Source organism: Mastomys coucha, unplaced genomic scaffold (genome assembly GCF_008632895.1).
Source record: "Mastomys coucha isolate ucsf_1 unplaced genomic scaffold, UCSF_Mcou_1 pScaffold13, whole genome shotgun sequence".
Classification (NCBI taxonomy): Eukaryota; Metazoa; Chordata; class Mammalia; order Rodentia; family Muridae; genus Mastomys; species Mastomys coucha.
In genome coordinates this window covers 33,819,448-33,837,084 of record NW_022196895.1, presented here as the reverse complement: position 1 = coordinate 33,837,084, position 17,637 = coordinate 33,819,448, and the positions used below count along the sequence as shown (strand labels likewise).

General features: G+C 40.4%; 1 protein-coding gene and 1 long non-coding RNA gene across 16 annotated transcripts in view; one reads left to right on the top strand and one right to left on the bottom strand.

Annotated features, from left to right (window-relative positions):
* The window catches only part of LOC116087063 (protocadherin gamma-C4), a 176,646-nt gene that overhangs the window by 45,535 nt on the left and 113,474 nt on the right, over positions 1 to 17,637 (bottom strand). The window lies entirely within an intron of this gene.
* The window catches only part of LOC116087066, a 9,246-nt gene continuing 8,301 nt past the window's right edge, over positions 16,693 to 17,637 (top strand). The window contains exon 1 of the long non-coding RNA XR_004117232.1: positions 16,693 to 16,842. This is a non-coding gene — a long non-coding RNA (uncharacterized LOC116087066). The remainder of the gene's footprint in view (positions 16,843 to 17,637) is intronic.

Below are 17,637 nucleotides of genomic sequence, written 5' to 3'. Positions count from 1 at the left end.
AAAAAAAAAAAAAAAAAAAAAAAAAAAAGAAAGAAAGAAAAAAAAAAGAAAGAAAAGAAAAAAGTATATGCATATAAATGTATCAGATTATTCAGGCTGAGGTATGTGCATATACAGTGGGATTTGTGAAAGTATTTTAAAAATGAACATCCTATAGATTAACATGACTTCCAGGATATATAATTTTTGCATTTGATCATGTTCCACAAGTTATATCATTATAACAACAGCAGCAGCAACAACAAAAACAACAGAACCAATAAAAGGAAATGGAAATATGACTGGCCATGGTGTTGCTTCCCGCCTGATGATCGGATTGAAATCATCCAGGACCACATGGTGGAAGGAAAGAGTCAACTCATGTAGGTTATCATAGAACTTCACACACACACACAGAGGCATGCACACGTACACACACGCACACACACACATGCACATGCACTCACACACATGCATACACACACACACAGAGGCATGCACACACACACACATGTGTATGCATGCATGCACATAAATTTAAAATTGTTTTAAAAAAAGGATCTTAGATAAGGATTGCCTTGATTGCCAACATGCAGAAATTGATATTCCACTAGAGCTGGACATGAATGAACACCATGGAGATATAAATTGAAGAATTCTTGGAGATCTCGGGGGGCTTAGAATGATTGTATAGCTTCCATTCAGATAGAACTGAATTCCTTCTCGACACTCACATCAAGAAAAAGGGTCAAGATTCAGAAGTAGGGTTAAATTAGCTGAAAGCAAAAGCTCCTATAGACCAACCCTAAGAAACCTTATAAGCGTGAACCTGATCTGAAAAGAAAAGTGCTTCTCAAAGCAAACTCTACTCCTTCTTAAAGACAGTAAGTCCAAAGCCAACGGTGTAACATTTACAATACACGTCATTCTCTGACCAGACCAGCATCTGTTACATAGTCAGCGACCCACTGCACCCCCAACTCCGGGTTCCTTTAAGGGTAGACTGGAGGTGAAAACAGCACTGCCAACACAGCCCGAGCTCATCCAGAACTGTGGCCAGCAAGGAGCGCTCATCTCTGGAAGGGACGCCCAGGGCTGTGAAAAGCGTCTGAGAGTCAGGGGAGGATGCTGAGGCATACAGACTGGGCCTAGCAAGAGGCCGGGTGGTATTCATGCTCTATGTGCTCTCCCATCTGGTCCCTGTCTCTTCATGTTTATTCCTCCTTCATTTCATACCCAGGGCTAACTTAGTAGGCCATTTCCTTCCTGCTCTGTTCTTGCTCCCGCCCTGTTTCTGACTCTCTTTTGAGGCAGGGTCTCACTATGCAGCCCTGGCAGGCCTGGAATGCACAGAGATCAGCCTGCTTCTGCCTCCCAAATGCTGGGACTAAAGGTGTGCATCACCACACTCAGTCTAATAGGCTGGTCTTGTTTATAGTGTCTCTTCTGTCCCATCCTTCTAAGTGAGTGGTTCTCAACCTTCCTAATGCTGCGACCCTTTAATACAGTTCCTCATGTTGTGGTGACTCCAACCATAAGATTATTTCATTGCTGCGTTGTAACTGTTTACGTTTGCTACTGTTATGAATTGCAGTATAAATATCTGATATGCAGGAAATCTGGTATGTGACTCCAAATGGGTCATGACCTACAGCTTGAGAACCACTGTCCTAAGGACCAGGACGGTTTTATGTTACCTGATTGCATCTATTTACCTCTTTCCTTTTTATCCATTTGCACTGACACAGTTCCATCATTTTACCTCCTAAACTAACTGGTTCTTAGGAAAATTGGTGGGTTTTTTTTTACACTTATTGATGTACATATATACATGAACATGTGTACATTCCTTGAGTGTGTGCCACAATGTACAAATTGGCTTCAGAGGACAACCTACAAAGGTGGATCTCAGGGATTGAACTCAGGTCATGAAGCTTGGTGTCAGGCTCCTTTACCCACTGAGCCATCTTGCTGGCTCACAAGTGATATTTGGATGCTCATAGTCCTCTGAGAGTGACTATTTTTTCATGTGTTATTCTATCCTTAGGAGAGTACTGGGGATCAAGCCTGGTGTCCTGAATGCCAGTTCTAGCTGAAAAATGGCACCTCAACACATTACAACCTAGTCCCTCTTGAACATCAAAAACACAGTACAAGAATAAGAATGGTAATATTTGGGGACCTGACCTCAACTCCCAGCAACTATATGGTGGCTTACAACCATCTATAATGGGATCTGATGCTCTCTTCTGTCTGATGCCTCTTCTGTCATGCAGGTATATGTGCAAATAGAACACTCATACACATAAAGATACATTAAATAAGTAAATCTAAAAAATACAAGAAACATGAAAGACCATGGCAACATGACCTCTTCAAAGGGTATTAACCCCACAGTAATGACTTCCAGTGATAGTCAATTAAATGAAATCTCAGACAAGGAATTCAAAGGGCTGACTGTAAGTATGCACAAAGAGAACACAAATAGACCTGTGTTACAACAGAACACAGGTGAAGAGCTGAATGAAATGAGGATGACATTAGGACATGAAGCTGAAGCTTCATAATGAGAAATACGGAATGAAAACTAAATTAAAATACTGGAAATGAACAATTCAGTAAGTTGAAAAGCTCCATGGAAAGCCAACAGGAAGGATGAAAGGGAGGGAAGTGTGGGGGCTTGAAGACAATGTACAAGGTCTGGACATGAACAGAGAGAAAATGGTAGAAAGTGTACGTGGGGCACTGAGCTGTGGGATAGAAGACAAGGGCCAAATCTGTGGGTTATAGGCAAAGAAGGAGAAGGATTTCATGCTAAAGACACGGAAAAACATTTGAAATAAAATCATAGCAGAAACATTTCCCAAATCTAGGGGGAAAGAGGACCATTCTGGTGCCGGAGGCATTTAAAACATGAAACAGACAAGATAGAAAAGAAACCCCTGCATTACAATATAGTTAGGATGCTAAATATGTAGAGCAAAGAAAGCATATGGGAAGCTGTGAGAGAGGAACACAGAAACTTGAAAAAGCTAGGAAGGCTTGAAATGTGTTTCAAGTCCTAAAAGTCAACAACAGCCAACACAGACTATTATGCCAAGCAAAACTGTCATAATTGAAAGAGAAAGGAAAAGTTTCCATTTCCAAAAAGCTAAAGAAATTCTTGGGCTGGAGAGATGGCTCAGCGGTTAAGAGCACCGACTGCTCTTCTGAAGGTCGGGAGTTCAAATCCCAGCAACCACATGATAGATCACAACCATCCATGATGAGATCTGATGCCCTCTTCTGGAGTGTCTGAAGACAGCGACAGTGTACTTACATATAATAAATAAATAAATCTTAAGAAAAAAGAAAATAAATTCTTGACCATTAAGCAAGCTCTACACAAGATTCTCGAAGGAATCCTTTGAACTAAGGGAAAGCTAACCACATCATGAGGGCACAGGAAATAATAAACCACTCTAGATCATTAGTTAAGCAAAGGAAGAATGTAAAAACACCAACTATTACAAAATTCTGTAAGACAATAGGATTGGTACATACCTCTCAGTAAATTTGACTTATAATGGTCTCAATTAACCAATGAAAAGGCACTGGCTAACACTCAATTAACACGCAGGATTCATCTGTGTGTTGTCTCTGAGAAACACACCTCATCATCAACAAAGACAGGTCATAGGGTGAAAGAGTGGAAAAAGACCTCCCAAGCAAATGGCACCAAGAAATAGGCAGATGTTGCTCTATTTTTTTTTTTTCTTTTTGGTTTTTCGAGACAGGGTTTCTCTGTGTAGCCCTGGCTGTCCTGGAACTCACTCTGTAGACCAGGCTGGTCTCGAACTCAGAAATCCACCTGCCTCTGCCTCCCAAGTTTCTGGGATTAAAGGCGTGCGCCACCACTGCCTGGGGATGTTGTTCTTTTTATATTTGACCAAATAGATTTCAAACCAAAGCTAGTAAGGAGAAATAAAGTTCAGTTCACACAGGTCAAGCGAATAACCAATAAACAGGACATTACGGTTTTAGACATACACACAGAATACAAATATTCTCAATTTCATATAACAAATACTACTAAATATAAAGTCACAGATTAACCCCAACACAACAGCGGGTAACATCACCAACAGACAGGCCACTCTGACAGAAATAGAGAAGCATCTGGGTTAGATGGTACAGACGACCTTAGATCAAATGGACCCCATATCCATCCATATAACCCAAACACTGCATAATGAACCTTCTTCTCAAGTGCCGGTGGAATTTTCTCTAAAATGGATCATATATTAAAGGAGATTTTAAAAAATACAAGAAAACTGAAATACATCTTGTATTCTGTCTAACCACAGTGGATAAAACTAAAAATCAAGGGACTAGAGAGATGGCTCAGCAATTAAGAGCATTTGTTGCTCTTGCAGAGAACTTGAGTTTGAGTCTCAGCACCCACACTGTGTGTGGGGGGCTCATAAACACCTGCTACCCAAGCTTTAGGGGATCCAACTTGATCTGCAAACATATATGCACACACATCATGTATACATGCACATTAATAGTAATAAAAAATTTAAAACCTACACCCCCTCCCAAATTGTCACTAGAAGGAATCATAGAACACCCACAAAGTCAGAGATCAAACAACACTCTACTCAACGACAAATGGGCCACTGAAGAAACCAAGAAAGAAACATTTACTGGAGTTACCCTGGCTCTGTTACGTTCTGTCTCAAACAAAGAGCAAATAATCCTGAATTGATTGCAAAGAAAACACAACTCAACATATCAAAACCTATTGAATATAATGAAAGCAGTTCTAAGAAGGAAGTCTATAGCTATAAGCACTTGCATTAAAAAAAAAAAAATCAAAGAGGGGCTGGAGAGAAGGCTTAACAGTTGAGAGCAATTGCCGTCCTTTTGGGGGACCTAAGTTTGGTTCCCAGCCTCCATATAAGGCAACTCACAACCATCTTTTTTTCTTTTTTTTAATTTTTTTTTTTTTTTGAGGCAGAGTTTCTCTGTGTAGCCCTGGCTGTCCTGGACTCACTCTGTAGACCAGGTTGGCCTTGAACTCTGAAATCTACCTGCCTCTGCCTCCCAAGTGCTGAGATTAAAGGCGTGCACCACCACTGCCCAGCTCACAACCATCTTTAACTCAAGCTCCAGGGGGTCTGGAGCATCAGGGTTCTGCAGGTAAGGGCATTTGTGTGCACATGGCCACATGCAGAAGCACGTGTACCTACCTATGCATAATCAGAAGTAATAATTTTAAAAAATAGACTTTTAAGAAAGTATCAGAGAGGGCTGGAGAGATGGCTCAGTGGTTAAGAACACTGACTGAAAAAAAAAACTGACTGCACTTCTGAAGGTCCTGAGTTCAAATCCCAGCAACCATATGGTTGCTCACAACCATCTGTAATGAGATCTGATGCCCTCTTCTGGTGTGTCTGAAGAAAGCTACAGTGTACTTACATACAAAAAATAAATCTTTATAAAAAGAAAGAAAGCAAAAGAATCAGAGAACCCTCAAATAAGTAATTTAATGACACAGCTTAGGGCCTTGAAAAAACAAGAATAACTGAAACCCCAAGTTACTAGATAGACAGAAATAATATTGGTTATTAATATTTAAATAATATTAAATAAAGAAATAATTATTAATCAGGGCAGAAATGATGAAAATGAGATGGATAAAACACAAAGAATCAATGAAAAGGGTTGGTCCTTTGAAAAGATAAATGAGATAAACAAATCCTTAGCCAAATTAACCAAAAGAGAGCAATCACTCAAATTATTAAAATCAGAGATGAAAAGAGAGCCATTACAACAGACAACAATGAAATTTAAAAAGTCATTAAGAAGATGAAACTTTTAGAAGGAAAAATAGAAGAAAAATCTTTAGGATTTGAGACATTTGAACAGTTCTCAGCAAAAGCATGATCTATAGGGAAATAGATTCATAAAGGAAACATCATAAATTGGATTTCATTCAAATTAATAACTATAAAGTTATAGATTACACACACACACAAGCACCCCCCCCACACACGGGTGCACACGCACGTTTAGTTTTATAGAAACCATCAGACTTTTCCAGAGAGCTGTACCATTTTGCATTCCCACCAGCAGTGTTTGACATTCACACCCTCACTTGGACTTATGCACCAGGTTTTAAATAGCCCTGTGTGTCTTACTGTAGTTGTCATTTGCATATCTACAATGGGTGAGTGACACTGAGTATCTATCTGGCTTGTCATCCATGCATTTTTTTCAGAGCAGTTTGTCTTTTGACCATTTTTTAAATTTGGTTTTATTTTTATTGGAAAGCCAAGGTAAATGGCTTTATTACGACAACTTTCCATGCACACACAGGGCACTGCCATCATATCTGCCCTGTGTACTTATAACTGAATCTTAGGACTTATTATAAATTTTGAAATTTTAGAAGTCTTTGGATATGCTAGATATGAATTATCAGATAAATGTTTTGGAAAGTTTTCAAATTAAATAAAGGTTTATTTTTATTCTATGTGTATAAGTATTTTACCTGCATGTGTGCTTTCCCGGTGCCTACAGAGGTCAGAGGCCAGCATCAGATTCCCTGGCATTGGAGTTATAAATGGCTGTGAGCCACCACGTGGGTTCTAGGAACTGAATTCAGGTACTCTGCAAGAGCAACAAATGCTCTTAACCACTGAACCAAGCTCTTCAGCCCTCATTGTGTGTGATGTGCATGTGCATATATGTTTTGCATACATGTGTGTGTGCATGTGTGTATGTGTGCACGTGTGTGTGTGTGTGTGTGTGTGTGTGTGTGTGTGTGTGTGCATGTGTAGGTCCAGAGGTGATATGGGGTTGTCTTTAGCTGCTCTTTCATCTCATTCATTGAGGCAGGGTCTCTCAGTCATACCCCAAGTTCACTGATATGATTCTGAGGATCTCCTATGTCCACTCTGAAGCTGTACTTCTAGGAGGGTCACAGTACCTACCCAGCATACAACAAAATACATATAGAAGGGATATGAGCATCTAGCACATGTAGAAAAGCATTTAGCAGAAGTTAATACTAACTTATTCATAACAAAAACCCTCAATAAACCAGGGCAACTTCTCAAATCAGCTAAAAAGTGTCAATGGAACTTTAATGGATAAAAACCAAATGCATTCTTGTAGAAAAGATCAAAAACAAAGGAGGGACACCTACTCACACCATTTCTACTAAATTTTTTCCTAGAATTCCTAGCTAATGGAGTAGGGCAAGAAAAAGAAAGGAGTAACAGAGAAAAGGCAGAAATAAAACGACGATTTGTTCGTAAGAGAACATGTTTGGGTGTTTAGAAATCCCAAGGAGTCTACAGTCTTATCATTGTTCTATTGCTGTGAAGAATTACCATGTCCAGGACAACTCTTATGAAAGAGAACATTTAACTGGGGGCTTGCTTACTGTTTGAGAGGGTAGTCTATTTTCATTATGGAAGGAAGCAGACAGGCATGCTACTGCAGCAGTTGCAGAGAGCTTCACACCCTGATTCACAGGTGGAGAGAGAACTGGCCTTTTGAAATCTCAAAGCCTACCCCCAGCGACAGGCCTACTCTGGTGAGACCACACCCCCTAATGCTTCTCAAACAGTTCCACTAACTGTCCAGTGGGGACCAAACATACAAATGTATGAGCCTAGGGGGGCCATTGTCACTCAAACTACCACATCTACCAAAAATACCATGAGTAATTAAGGGTCCAGGTTCCAAGTGTCAACTTGTCACAAGCCTTTAGCCATTTAGGAAGAGAGAACTTTAATCAAGACTATTCCCCCACCATGTCAGTCTATGGGGGTCTATGTAAGTCTATGGGAGGCATTTTCTTTTTTAATGATTGATGTTGGAGGGCCAGCTCTCTATGGGTGGCACCACCCATGGACTGGTCCTGGGTTTAAAAACAGCAAGTTGAGCAAGGCATGATGAACAAGACAATAAGCAGCATCCCTCCATGGCTTCTGCTTCAGTCTCTGTCTTGCTCTTTCCCCCAGTAATGGACTGTAACTTATAAGCTGAAATAAGCTCTTTCCTCCTCAAGTTGGTTTTGATTAGTGATTTAGCACAACAACAAAAAGTAAATTGAGACATAAGGTTTGTGAAAAATTAATTATGTCTCCTCTTAAAATGTGTATTTTTATTAATTCTTTTAGAATGCAATACGTTCATATATTTCTATCATATCCACCCTCACTCCTCCCTCTAACTTCTTCCATAGTTGTCTGCTGTCCCCTTACATCCTCCAAAAGTCATGTTCTCTGTTTTTTATTTTTTTGTTTTTTTTGTTTTTGTTTTTGTTTTTTTTTTTTGGCATGGGGTTTGTTTTGTCTGTGTAGCCCAGGCTATCCTGGAACTTGCTCTATAGACCAGGCTGGCTTTGAACTTAGAGATCTACCTGCCTCTGCTTCCCAAGTGCAGGGATTAAAGGAGTGTACCACTACTGCCTGGTTCTCTCTCTCTCTCTCTCTCTCTCTCTCTCTCTCTCTCTCTCTCTCTCTCTCTCTCTCTCTCTCTCTCTTTCCTTTTTGGTTGTGTGTGTGGGTTTTTCCTTCAGAAAAATGAACTTTAATTCTTGTCCCATACCTAACATAAACATCAACTCAAAACTGATCTGAGACCACATTATAAATAATAAATCTTCAAAGGCCCTAGAAGAGGGTACAGATGGAAGTTGTGTTTTCAGTAGGCACAGACTTCTTAAGCAGAACAATGCAAACTCAAAGGGGCTGGAAGTGTAGCTCACAGGTTGAACACTTCTCTGTCATGAATGAGGCCTTGGGTTGATCCCATGTCTCACTTCATTCATAAATGAACGTCCAAATAGGTTGGGGTTTTATCAAAATTCAAGTGTCTCTTCCAAGTACTATAAAGGAAATAAAAATACAGGTCTACATCTGGGACAAGAAGCCCACAGGACACCTGTGAGCAGATGAAGTCACACACAGGATACATTTTTAAAAGCTTCCATAATTCAGTTTTAAGAAGATGATCAAATAAGTCAAAGGGGAGTGAAAGATTTGAGCTGTTAGCTCAAGAAAATATAGCAGGAGAACACACTTAGTAACTGTAGTCAATAAGGAGACTCCAATTGGAAACACAGTGAGATAGTACTGTGTATTTACTAGGAAGTGTAAACACAGTGAGATAGTACTGTGTATTTACTAGGATGTGTAAACACAGTGAGATTGTCCTGTGTATTTACTAGAATGTGTAAACACAGTGAGATAGTACTGTGTATTTACTAGGATGTGTAAACACAGTGAGATAGTACTGTGTATTTACTAGCATGTGTAAGACACAAGTTTGGCAGCAGGACAGGCTGGTGATGACATGAGGCAGAATACTTTGTACATTTTCAGTAGGAACATAAAGCCATTCCACAGCTTTGAAAATAGTTTTAGTTTCTTATAGAGTGAAGTGCATACTTCTCATGTCGACAGGCAATCCTGCTTTTGTCACTGTTGCTAGTATTTTTAAGAGAGGTTTGAGTAGTACAGGCTGGCCTGGAACTATGTAATTGAAAATAAGCTTCAACCCCAGGTTGAGCTCCTGCCTTCACCTCCCAGAGTCTGGGATTACCAGCATGTGCCATCATGCTCAGCTTAAATCCTGCTTTTGAGTACTTATCAGAAATAAATAAACAAATTACTTATATATGGCTAATATATATGCGTACATATTTGTTTCCATACAACATAATACTGCAGAGGAATGCAAAGAAGCAAGCTGCCGATACCCTATATACACACAACACCACGGACGGATTTCAAAATCACTGAGCAAAGGACGGTGTACACAAAAGAAGCACATGGTATGAAATTCCACTTAGAGGAACTCCCAGAAGGGGCAGAGCTGCTGCTTTATAATAGCCGATCAGTCACTGCCAGGAGCTGGGGATGGGGGGAATTGACTGCAGAGGGCTGGCTGGGAGGGGACTTCTGAAGGTTGCAGAGATATACTATGTGTTTATTGGGGCAGTGGTTACACAGATGTATAAAATTACACAGCTCAGTGAGCTGTACAATTTTAAGAGGTTAACTTTTAATGTACATAAGTTATGCTTCAATAAAGCCAGTGAATTTTAAAGGCAAAGTACACAACAGCTCATACTGGCTGTCCTCACCTTACACAACACCACGGGACTTCAAGTGTATCTGTGTGAGCTGAAACTGTAGAAATTAATCTTAATAATCAGTGGAAAATATATCATCATTCTGTGACCTTGTAACATTTTTTTGTTAAAATTCTAAAAATTCTTATTGTTAGTTTAACACATTTATATGGAAACAAACAGTAAAATGGATATTTAACATGATTCAACATTTTAAAAATAGGACTACTGAAAATTAAAGGGCTACTTGTAATAAAGAATGAAAATAATTTATAAAGCAGACTGCCATATTCTTTCTGCATTTGGATTCATTTCCAGATTTATTCACTTAGTTTTCAATGCTGTGAGATTTCTCTCTGAGAATCCCTTTAAGGTGAGGGGTTCTGCTGGCAGGACTTCTCTGGGAGTAGCCTTGTCCTGTCCTTCCTGTCACAGCTACTTCCTTTATCCGTGTTTATACATTCAGCTTTACTAAGCTTTGGGTGCATGTGCATGTGTGTATGTGCACCTGAGCATGCACATTCTTGGAACCCAGAGAATGTCTGGTGTCTTGCTCGATAACACTCTGACTTCTTCCTTTGAGGTAGACTTTCTTGCGGAATCTAGCCTTATGCTGGTGGCTGGCAAGTCCCAGTGACCCTCCTGCATGGCCTTATCCTCCTCAGCACTGGAATTACAACGACATGCGCGAGCATGCCATTTACATAGGTGCTGAGCTCTGAACACGGGTCCTCAAAATTGTCTAGCAAGCTCTTAGCCACAGAGCCATCTCTGCACCCTGAGATTTGAAAACACGATGCGTCATTTGCTTTATCCCATGTGTCTTCTGCATAACAAGCAGTAATGTCCCAGGACCAGTTGTCATCTGAGCAGGATTCCTAACCAACATTGTATGTAGAGATACCCAGGGCCAGCATGGTGACATTCCACAGCCAGCTCTGTCCTCTATAACTCCATTCACATTCAGCTCCAATTTCACTGAGAACACCATCACCTTTCTTCATTGACTAACTCCCTTTGTATAGTATTGTAAAAATGCCATGTGGGGTCATGGGGCTGGAGAGATGGCTCAGTGCTTAAGAGTACTGGCGGCTTTTCCAGAGAACAACAGTTTGATTTCTAGCACACATATGGCAAGTAACTCCAGCCCCAGGGGTTCCAATTCCCTTTTCTGGGTACTGTGGGCACTTTATGCAGATGGTGCACAGACATACATTCTGGCATACACTTATACACATATAATGAATAAAATCCCCCCAAAATGTAATACTATGTGAGTTTGTCATCAGAAGACAAAAGGGGCACCACAGTTAGATGTTCTGTTGCCCGTGCACAGAATAATTAACATGAACAGTGACCAATCACTGACAGATGTTGGAAGAAACCATGCAACTGGTCATTATCTTTTAACTCATCTGTTATCTACAAAGCGGTGTGTACAGTGAAGGGTTATCAACAAAGTTAGTGCTTTATGCAGTTTCTCAGGGCTGACTTATCTCTGAACTATTTTTAGGAGGTTGGTGTTATTTAAACTGTAAGAAGATTATTTATTTATTCATTTTTATTTTATTTTATTTTTTCGAGACAGGGTTTCTCTGTGTAGCCTTGGCTGTCCCAGAACTCACTCTATAGACCAGGCTGGCCTCTAACTCAGAAATCCGCCTGCCTCTGCCTCCCAAGTGCTGGGATTAATGGCGTGCACTACCACCGCCCGGCTATTCATTTTTATTATGAGAGGAATTTTTTTATCATGAGAGGTCCAATGAGAGGAAGCAAAAAAAATGTAAACATAGGTGGGTGTTTTTTTTTTTAAAAAAGAGAAATACAGGAAGGTAAATCAGAAATGAATGGAGCCATCTAAAGCATGTAGTAATATAAGGCAGAAGGGGCAGGGAGGAGTTATAATTCCTTGAGGACTCTTTTTTATTATTTATTTTTATTTTAAGTGTTTGTCTGAATGTATGTCTGTACATTGCATGTGTTCATAGCCCATGAAGACATCAGATGCCCTGGGAGCCTTGTGAGTACTTTGTGAGTACTCCTGTCCTCTGGAGGAGCAGCCAATGCTGTTAACCACTGAGCAGTCATCTCCCACCCTCTGTATTCTTGCTTTTATGCTTTGACTTTAACTAATTTAATATTTTATGTTCTCAGAAGATACAAGTGGATGTGGTCCAGTTGATAAAACCCTAGTTTTAGGAAACCTAGTTTTAGGAAACCCTAGTTTCTATCTCCAGACCCACATGATGCCCAATGTGGCAGCAAATGTCTGTGATCCCAGCACTCAGGCAGAGGCAGGAGCATCAGAAGTTCAAGGTCATCCTTAGTTATGAACCAAGTCTCAAGAGAGTCTAGACCACAAGAGAGCTTGCTTAACAAAACCAAAAGGCAAGAGGGATAGAGAGATAGCACAGTGGTTAAGACCACGGGTTGATCTTCTGGAGGACCTGAGTTCAATTCCCAGCACTAACATACACATCATGTACAGACATACATGTAAAAAGAACACCTATTCACATAAAATAAAAATAAAATATTTAAATAACTTTTTGTTGTTTATTTTCGAGACAGGGTTTTAAATAACTTTAAAACCTCACAAAAACCAAAAACCAGAAACACCCAAACAGCAGCTGCAACATCAACAACAAAAACAAATCAATAAGGATGTAGAAAAATTCTAAAACTGCATATAAACCAAACAGATAAGCTTAACTCACTTCAGATGAATACTATAAGCAATCTTTTAACAAGGGACTCTGCACACATTCCCTCAATTACAAGCAAATTAGATGATGATTTTTTTCTCATTGGTATGGGTGTGGCAATTCAGAAACTACTTTCTGTATCTACAAGATTGAGCCAAGAGTGATTATGTGCATGACCTTAGCAGTCATGCTCTGTTGGGAAAGAAAATCTGGAGGAAAGGGAGAAGGGCGAGAAGAACCTGAAAGGCATCAGTGTGATGCTATCGTTTCAAGGGTGTGTGGACGGTTAGAGGGATGGTCCTGCTTTAGTGTTCCCTGGCTCTGCCTGCTGAAAGTGCCTAGAAATAGTGGTAGCCCACCAGGAGTGAGCACACACCATCCGTATCTTAAGTCCTAAGTGTTATTCCCCCATAAAAAGAGGCAGGAAGTTCAGATTCAGGTAAGAGGGTCTATTTCAGGACTGGAGCAGGCCAAGTACGAGGTGAGCCTGGGATATCTCCTATAGCTGAATATAAGGAATGGCTCAAGAAAAACGATGCCAGCCAGCATGGCAAAGGGACACGGGGATCAGCTTCAAGAGGTTCTTATGGGAAAAACCTAGAGCAATTAAGCGGGGCAGTGGTGGCACATGACATTAATGCATTCTAGAGGCAGAGGCAAGTGGATCTCTAAGTTCAAGACCAGCCTGGTTTACAGAGTGAATTCCAGGACAGGCAGGGCTATACAGAGAAACCCTGTCTCAAACCAAACCAAACCAAAACAAGCAACAAGAATAACAGCAGCAGCAGTAACAACAAACAAGACTTCCCAAACAAAACAAAACAAATATCCAGAGCAATTTGAGATCAAAATAAAGTACAGCAGTAATGGAATAATAATATTACTGGAAAGATACACGACCATAAATGAATAGACAAAAGAGAAGGGAAGTTCCCCTTAGAACACAGAAAACCGTTAGAAGTGGACTGAAAATCATCTCTCCTGAGTGTGGGCAGGACTAAATGATTTTGTTTGTAATGATCTGAACATATTTACAGTAACACGTGTCACTTCAAACTGGGGTTCACATAAGCATTGTGGAATCTATCACATTTTCCCTCTCTGGCTCCCTCCTTTACTTGTTCTGATGGAAGCTAGCTGTCATGGTGGAGCTGTTAGGTAGCACACATAACAGACAGTTCACATTACACAACAGTCCACATAACAGACAGCCCACATAACAGACAGTCCACATTACACAACAGTCCACATAACAGACAGTCCATATAACAGACAGCCCACATAACAGACAGTCCATAACAGACAGTCCACATAACAGACAGTCCATATAACAGACAGTCCACATAACAGACAGTCCACATAATGGACAGTTCACATAATGGACAGTCCACATAACAGACAGTCCACATAACAGTCCACATAACAGACAGCCCAGATAACAGACAGCCCACATAACAAACAACTAAGTCAGATCTCCTGCTAATGGGCAGCAAACTTGGGGCCTCATTCCAGCAAACTGGTAGGAACTAAAGTTTGCCATAACTGTGTAAGAAAATTGCCCAAAGTGGTGCCTTGATTTCAGCCTTGTTAAAACTTGAGGCAGAGGCATCCAGAAAAGGTCCCTGACTCACAAAACTAATGAAACAATAAATGTTTTAATATGCTAATGTGGTGGTTTGAATAGGAATGGCCCAGAGACTCATGTTTGAATGCTTGGCCCATAGGGAGTGGCACTATTAGGAGGTATGGCCTTGTTGGAGTAGGTGTGGCTTTGTTGGAGGAAGTATGTCACTGTGGGGAGTGGGCTCTGAGGTCTCCTATGCTCAATTTATGCCCAGTGTGGCATATGGTCTCCTATTGCTGCTTGTGTATCAAGATACAGAATTTTCAGCTCCTTCTCCAGCACCTTGTCTGCCTGCATGCTGCCATGTTTCCCACCATGATGATAATGGACTAAACCTCTGAAACTGTAATCCATCCTCAATTAAAGGTTTTCCTTTATAAGAGTTGCCATAGTCATGGTGTCTCTTGACAGCAATAAAACTCTAACTAAGACAGCTAAGTTTACAAACTTGTGACAGGACAAAAGACAATAAGTATACTACTGCCCCAAATACTTAGTTTAAATATAAGTACAGGAAAACGTTTGGCAAATGAAAAGACATCCAGTAAAACAAATGCCTTAGAGTCTTTAGAAACTTAGTTTCACTAAGTTGGGTGGTGGCGCAGGCCTTTAATCCCAGCACTTGGGAGGCAGAGGCAGGTGGATTGCTGAGTTTGAGGCCAGCCTGGTCTACAGAGTGAGTTCCAGGACAGCCAGAACTACACATAACAATAGCCAAAAAAAAAAAAAAAAAAAAAAAAACAAAAAACAAAAAACAAAGAAACTTAGTTTCATATAACCAAAGAAAGGCTGGGGAACTGTTTCAGACTACAGTGAACTGAAGACACACAATGACTAAATGTAACATGTAATCCTGGACTCAAAAACAAATCAAAAACAAAACCCAAAAAAAACCAAAACCAAAACCCCACCAGCATAAAAATAACAGGGAGGAGCTAGGAAGATAGCTTGGTGGATAAGGGGTTTTCTTTTAAAGATAATTTTTGAAATTATAATTTATCTGCCCTCCTCTCTCTGTGTGTGGTGTGTGTGTGTGTGGAGGGGTGAACGTGTGTGTTGTGTGTGTGTGGAGAACATGTGTGTGTGTGTGTGGGGGGGGATGGTCAGAATATAACTCTCCCTCCCACAATGGGGCAGTCTCTCGTTCCTACCAGTGCACAGTGTACTCCAGGTGTGTTCTCCACATCTTGATTTTAATGTGGGTGTTGAGATTCGAATTTAATTCATCAGGCTTGTGCCACAAGTGTGCTTACCTGCTGACCCATGCACCCACCCCAGGCTAACTATTCTCTATGCATATGGATACCCATCACCCTACACTTGGTGGGCAAAGATAGGAAATGTTGGGGGCTTGCTGGGCATCCAGTCTTGTCAAAAAAATGATGAGCTCCAGGTCTAGTGAAAGACTCTCAAAAAATAAGATAGAGAGTGGCTAAGGCCATTCCCCTGACATGTATAAGCACACCCCTCCACACATACAAATATGCCATACACATACTAAAATAAGTAAATATTGGGCTGGAAAGATGGCTCAGCAGCAAGAGCATTTGTTGCTCTTGCAGAGGACCCATTCAGTTTCCAGCACCCACATGGCCCCTTACAACTGTCTGTGACTTCAGTTCCAGGGGACCCAATTCTTTTTGTCTGACCTCCTTGGGCCACCAGGCATGCATGTGACACACATACATATATTCAGGTAAAACCAATAAAAATAAAATAAATGTAAAGAAGTAAAAATGAATGAATGAATAAATAATGGTAAAATTTCAACACAGATTGTAGATGAGGTAGGCATATTGTATCAATGGAATTTTCTGACTTAAGACTGAAATAAGATTATTTTAAAGAATGTTTTTGTTCTTAGGAAATACATAACAAGATATTTAGAACTAACAAAGCACAATATCCACAACCTGCTCTCAAAAGGCTCATTAAATGATGTACATACACATATGCATATGCATGTGTATATGTATAAGTAAGGACACATACATGCAAACATGTACAATATACATATACTCCCTGTATCTTTAGTTGGCCATTTGTATCTGTTAGGTTCTCCATATGTAAAGTCAATCAACTGCAAATCGAAACATAATTTTTAAAATGATGGACTGCAGATATACTTCAGCTCATAGAGTGCTCGCCAAGTGTCTTAGTTTTGTTTCTGTTGCTGAGATAGAACATTGTGACAATTCAGACTAGAGGGGGAAAGGTTCTGCTAGCTCAGAATTCCAAGTTCTAGTCCATCAAATCAGGGAATTCACAGCCAGAGGAATCTGAGCTTGCTGGTCACGTTTCACCCACAGTCAAGGGCTGAGAGGGATGAAGTCATACATGAGTCTTTTTATCGGCTCACTTTCTCCACTCTTAAAATCATACAGGACCTTCTCTCTAAGGTATGTCACCAACCCCAGAGGTGGGTTCTAATCACCCAAATTAACACAATCAGGATCATTTCCCACAGAAATGCTCACAGGCCAACCTGATCTAGGCAATCCCTAATTAAGACTCTCTACAGCCTGGTCTACAGAGTGAGTTCCAGCCAGGGCTACACAGAGACACCCTGCCTTGAAAACCCAAAACCAAAAAAAAAAAAAAAAAAAAAAAAAAAAAAAAAAAACCCCAAAACCCTCTCTAGAATAGTCTACACTTTGTCAGCTTGACAACTAAATTCAATCATCTCAGCTCACGCACACCGAGCCCTAGGTTAGATCCAAGTACAGAAACCAGGCATGGGTAGCCCATGCTTCTGTTCTCATCAGCTGGGAGGTGGAAGTTGGATCAGGAGTTCAGTCACGTATAATACTGGGGAGCAGGGTGGTGGTGGTTCACGCCTTTAATCCCAGCACTTGGGAGGCAGAGGCAGGCAGATTTCTGAGTTCGAAGCCAGCCTGGTCTACAGAGTGAGTTCCAGGACAGCCAAGGCTACTCAGAGAAACCCTGTCTCAGGAAAAAACCCAAATATATATATATACATATATATATATATATATATGTATATATATATATACATATACATGTATATGTATATATATATATATGTATTATATATTGGAGAGAGAGAGAGAGAGAGAGAGAGAGAGAGAGAGAGAGAGAGAGAGAATATGTGAATATTGGGGTATAACAACTCAGTAGTTAACATGTTTGAGGCCTTGGGTTCAATTCTCAGCAAAACACCACATACACACACA